Raw genomic sequence first — 6348 nt, 5'->3', positions numbered from 1 at the left:
CCCACAGCAATTTTTAAAACATTATCCTTGTGTAAGATGAAAATTAAGGATAGATTATGCCATAGTGTTGGGAACAACTATCAATATCTTGTAAAATAAGACAATTAGCTTCCTACCTTTATTAATATATAAAAATAAATTCCAGATGAATGACATATTTGAATATGAAAAGTAAATCCACTTTTGTTTTTCTTTAAGGAAATTTGTATGTAATCTTGAAACAGGTAAGGCTTACCTGAGCAGAAACCATAAATAAAAAGATTGCTAGTTTTGCATACATGAAACAATTACATGTCAGAAAAACATCACAAACAAAAATGAAAAATAAATGGCATACTGGGCTGACATTTGTAATTTATTTGGTAAATAAATGATTAGTTCACTTAATATGTAATGAGTCCTAGGTCAGGCATAGTGGTTCATGCCTGTAATCTCAGCACTTTGGGAGGCTGAGGTAGGAGGACATCTTGAGGCCAGGAGTTCGAGACTAGCCTGGGCAACATGGTGAAACCCTGTCTCTACTACAAATAAAAAAATTGGCATAAAATAAAAATAAAAAATAAAAAAATGGGCATGGTGGCACACACCTGTAGTCCCAGCTACTCGGGTGGCTGAGGCACGAGAATCACTTGGGCCCAAGAGACAGAGGTCGCAGTGAGCCAAGATCAGGCCACTGCACTCCAGCCTGGGTGACAGAGCGAGACTCTGTCTCAAAACAAAGAAAAAGAGTGCTATAAATCCAGAGAAAAACAACAAATCAATAGAAAACTGGTCAAGATATGAAGAAATAATTCACAAAAGAAAAATTTAAATTATTAATAAAATTAATGAAATAGTTCAATGTTACTAGTAATAAAAGGAAATACATTAAAAATATGATGCCATTTTCTATCTATTCAATTGACAAAGATTTTTTTAAGGTAGTTCTCTGGAGTTGAGAAAAGTTTACAAAAAGAGGCACACTTACTCCACTGATAAAGTAATTCATTACTATGCTCAAAATTAGAAGTTTTATAGCATTTGTCCTAGCAGCTATTAGCCTTCTAAGAATTGCCCTTGAGAAAATAATCAGAGATGTATAATAATATATGTTAAGACTTTTTTTTCTTTCTTTTTTTTTTTTTTTGAGACAGGGTCTTGCTCTATTGTCCAGGCTAGAGTACAGTAGTGCAATGACAGCTCACTGCAGCCCAGAACTCAAGAGACTCTCCAGTCTCAGCTTCCTTTTTCTTTTCTTTTTCTTTTTTTTTGAGATGGAGTTTCCCTTTTGTCACCCAGGCTGGAGTGCAATGGTGCAATCTTGGTTCACTGCAACCTTCACCTCCTGGGTTCAAGTGATTCTCCCACCTTAGCCTCCCGAGTAGCTGAGATTACAGGCGCCTGCCACCATGCCCAGCAAATTTTTGTATTTTTAGTAGTGATAGGGTTTCACCATGTTGGCCAGGCTGGTCTTGAACTCCTGACCTCAGGTGATCCGCACGCCTCAGCCTCTCAAAATGCTGGGATTACAGGTGTGAGCCACTGCGCGTGGCCTGCGTCAGCTTCTTAAGTAGCTGGGACTTATAGGTGTGTGCCATTACGCCCAGCTAATTTTTGTAATTTTAGTTGAGATGAGGTCTCACTATGTTGCTCAGGCTGGTCTCGAACTCCTGGTCTCAAGAAATCTGCCTGCTGTGGCCTCCCAAGTGCTGGGATTACAGGCATGAGACACTGTGCCTAGCCTGTTAAGGAATTTTTAATGATATGGGGAAATGTTTATGATACATTATACTAGAAAATAACATGTAAAATTGTATGTATATTATGATTGAATTAAAATAGATACAGTGTGCTTTGGAAAAGTAAAATGTTAATGATAAGTTTTATGTGGTAGGATTTGGGGGGACTGCTTTTTAAAATTTATTTTATCTATTTTTCAAAGTTCCTATACAGAGTATATTTTACTTTATTATAGACAGAATTAAAAACAGTTATTGAAAAAGGAGTTGATGACTTTAAGAGTCTTTCCTTGGCTGGGCGCAGTGGCTCACACCTGTAATCCCAGCACTTTGGGAGGCTGAGGCGGGAGGATCACAAGGTCAGGAGATCGAGACCATGCTGGCCAACATGGTGAAACCTCGTCTCTACTAAAAATACAAAAAATTAGCTGGCCATGATGGTACATGCCTGTAATCCCAGCTACTGAGGAGGCTGAGGCAGGAAAATCGTTTGAAGCAGGGAGTCAGAGGTTGCAGTGAGCCCAGATTGTGCCACTGCACTTCAGCCTGGCAACAGAGCGAGACGCCATCTCAAAAAAAAAAAAAAAGAGTCTTTCCTTGAAAATAGTTAAAGAAGTGTAGCTATTGGAATTGGAAGTGACCTTTAAGATTTTTGGTTCAAACCCCCATTCTGCTCACTGTCAACTCATTTAGCACTTCAACTTATACTATAATTAATATATTTGGGGGTTGCTCTTTTTTCTTCAGGTACATAAGACCTAGGTGGGCAGGTCTTATTTTAAGGATGAGAGAAAGTGGTGGCTACTTTCAGGCTTTGCTCTCTTGCAGGGAATATTCTAATGCATTTTCGAGATTGACCATTAGATACCATAGATGGCCTATGCAGCGGCTTTGAGAGTGTACTCACTGACCTCCAGCTAGGGAGAATACACAGGCCCCAGGCCCCAGGCTGCTGCGCTCTGAAACCTACTGCTGTGCCTGTGCAGAGGCCACACTTCCCATAGGCCCCTCCTAGCCATTGACTGAGTGTGGCAGGGATACTAAGGCACCCCGTTCCTCGGAGACACAGCATTCCTCCGAGTTTGCCCCCACCCCTGTCTTTCTCATGCCTTGCTGAACCTGCCTTACGCTGCATAGCAGCCTGGGATGCTTCCACTCAACTTTCTCTCCCTGTCTCCTTCTGGAGGCTTAGACTTACTCTGCCTGCCTTCACTGGGTCCCTCCCTATTTTCTCTCCCACAAGCATTTCCCCTAATAAAATCCTTGTGCATTTAAGCCCAACTTGGCATTTGCTTCTTGGAGGACAAACACAACTTCCCAGCAGTCTTGAAATCCTAAACCTTGCTGCCTCCTCCTCCCCTCTCTCCATCTCACCATCACCTTCACTAGGGAGTGTCAGTTAATGCACAAGGAAAAGGTCAGAATCAGATTAAAGGACAGACATCCTGGTGCAGTTCCAGGTTCTATGCAGTACTAGACACAGATCTAGTCACATTTCACCTATTTTAATATTCCATTTCCATTAGGCTGCATATATCACCCCAACTACTAGGAGTTTGAGTAAATTTTTGCTGAATATACATTTGCCAATGAGACCAATGCTATGCAGTAGAAACATAATGCAAACCATACATGTAATTTTAAATTTTCTAGTCTCTACATTGGAAACTAAAAAAAAAAATTATTTTTAATAACAGACTGCATTTAACCCAATATATCAAAAATATTATCACTTCAAAATGTCTTTAAAATCCAGTATCATTAAAATGTCATTAAAATCCAGTGTGTATTTTACATATACAGCACAGCTTGGTTCAGACTAACTACAGGTCCAATACTCAGGAGCCCCATGTGGCTAGGGAACGTTGTACTGGGTGGCACAGAACTAGGCTGTAACTGCCTTGAGCTTAGGAGTGAGTTTTCTTCTAATTTTTAAATTTCCCCAATTTCTTGAAATTTTCCTATTCAGAGAGCACCCAGGACTATAATGGACACTTAGTAGGTGCTTTGTAATTACCTGTTAGTGGTTTATTTGGAATGACATGGTGCACAATGTGGATAAATGTCCCTTACTCACATGTCTCTAAAGGCTCAGAAGTAACTAGAGCGATGGGGGGGCTGTAGGGACAGGGGTGCCTCAGGGCATCCCATATTCCACCATCTGCAGGGGTAGCCACCTCTCAGTTCCAGGTGGTCACTGACATCTGTGGGGATGAATCTCATATGCTTTATCAACAGAAGCCAGAAATAGAGTCTTAAATGTAACTTTTGAATTTTTAATATCAGCAATTCAAGTTTAAAAAGTCAGTTCTAGCTTGTGGAGCACACATAGTTGGGACTAGTACTGTCCACTGTAGGTAACTCCTTTGAGGACAGACCAAATACAGTGACAAGCTAATTTGTTTTAGTAAGAGAAGTAAACAAACAAACAAACAAAATCATAAAACTGCCGTGTTGCCTTTTTGTGGGGAAGGGGGCAGTTTCAATATGTTCCTGAAAGCTTGAGTTAACCTATTTCAGAAATATAAATACCTGGTTTCTTAACCTCTCTCTCCCTGTCTTTCTCTGTATATACGTTTAGCTAGACCTTTCTTTTATGTTTCCCTATAGACATCCAGCTAGTGAGGCACAACAGCTTTAAACGCTTGGCATCACCATTGCTAACAACCCACGGGGCAGAAAATGCTTACTGTATTTAAATACGACAATGTCAAAGTCCTTTCCATTCTCAGCTACAAAAGAGCTGTGACCTCTCGTTGGCAGAGAGAGACTTAGGAAGTCACCTTGTGAAGCACTGTCGTGGCCGGACAGCTGTAACCCACGCTCCCCTGGGTTTGCCTGAGGTTCAGAGTGGACAAGAAGCTCTTACTCGGCACCGTGAACATTCGGGATGCCAACCTGAGTATCCTCCACCCTGATACCACATTGCTGTGGGTGTGGATTCCACGCTGATTATGTAGATCTGGGCTCAAAGTGCGTGGAGCTGCCACTTCCACTGGCTGTAACGGCTCTGAAGACAGGCATAATCAAAACTACTACAGTGGCAAATGTTTCCTTCACCGCGGGCGCTGGCTTGCTGTCACTTCCTCCCAGGTCTTTAAACCCAGGATTTTCTGGTTCCAGGGCCATAATTCTTTCATTATGTTCTCTAGGAAGAGGGTGCTGGCCTGCACATATCACCTTCACTGCTGAGCCACTCCGTCTCCCCACAGCCATTGGATATGGAGGCAAATAGCAACTCCTACAACAGCGTCTATGTCCTGAGACTATCTGCATGCCAGGCACAGTGCTGTTTGACTTGCACCATTTCCATCTGATCCTCGCAGCATCTCCATGAGGAAGGAGCTATTATGCCCAATTAACAGATGAAGATATGCAAGCTCATGGAGTTTAGGTCACTTATTCAAAGTCCTCCCAAAGCTAGTAAATAGCAGTTAGATTTGAACCTGGGATTTTTTTTTTTTTTTTACATTTATTTATTACCCCATTCACTTCCTAAAAGGATTGGAGGCTAGCATTGTCAGCAGTGATGCATCATAGAAGTTACTTTTATAAGAACTGATTCTAGTGGAAAGTGAGGTGGGGAGGGAGGATTCAGGACAGGCTCAAGTGAATTCTTTTACTATAGGAATCTACACTTCTAGACAGGTCTATGTCAATGAATACTTTTATTTAGGTTATTAACTGTAAATTAAGGTAATATTTTCCTTGGCTGCCCAAGATTGGAATCATCAACTACTCCTCCCATTCCCACTTGTCCGATCAATTAGAACGTACTCTCCTCAGATGTGGCCCTCTTCCCTGCTCCTGTCGCTGCTCCCACAGTTCAGGCCCACATCATCTCTTTTTGAGTATCTTAGTAGTTTCCAAACACATCCTCCCTCTGTTCCTATTTCCTCTACACTGTCACCAGAATCTTGTTGCTTTTTACCTCCTAAATAGTCTTCCTTTCCATTCCTTGTCTGTTTGAGCTCGGATCCTGTCACTTCCTGCCTGGTGATCTAACCTGTCACTCTACCTCTTGGCCTTGCTCCACTCAAACCCAACCTCCATGCACCAACTGAAAACATCAATTCTTGGCTTAAGTTACTTACTGGCCTTTTCTACAATAAACGATACTGTCAACAACATGAAAATGCAACCCACAAAATGGAAGAAAATAGTTGCAAATCATGCATCTTATAAGCAATTAAGATCCAGAACATATAAGGAGCTCCTAAGACTTAAAAACAAAAAAGCAAACAACCGAATTTTATTTCTTTTCTTTTTTTCTTTTTCTTTTACGAACCCTTGTGTCAAGGGCTTACTTTCAGTAGATTGCAGCGAGGGAGCTGCTCTGCTACATATGAAACTCTGACTCAGAAGCAGGTTGTCTACAAATGGCTTAGCGCCAGGTTCCCGACGAACATGCATTGCATGATGGGCGAGGGCAAACAATAGAATTTTAAAATGTACAAAGGACTTAAATAGACATTTCTTCTAAGAAGATAAACAAATGCCCAATAAACACATGAAAAAAATGCTCAATATCAACTACTCCCTAGAGAAATGCAAACTCAAGCCACAGTGAGACACCACTGCACATCTATTAGGATGGCTACTTTTTTTTTTTTTTTTTTTTTTTTTTTTT

The sequence above is a fragment of the Cebus imitator genome, unplaced genomic scaffold (genome assembly GCF_001604975.1).
Source record: "Cebus imitator isolate Cc_AM_T3 unplaced genomic scaffold, Cebus_imitator-1.0 Scaffold33, whole genome shotgun sequence".
In the NCBI taxonomy this organism is placed as follows: domain Eukaryota; kingdom Metazoa; phylum Chordata; class Mammalia; order Primates; family Cebidae; genus Cebus; species Cebus imitator.
The sequence above is the reverse complement of the archived record's forward strand: the minus strand, read 5'-3'. Positions refer to the sequence as shown.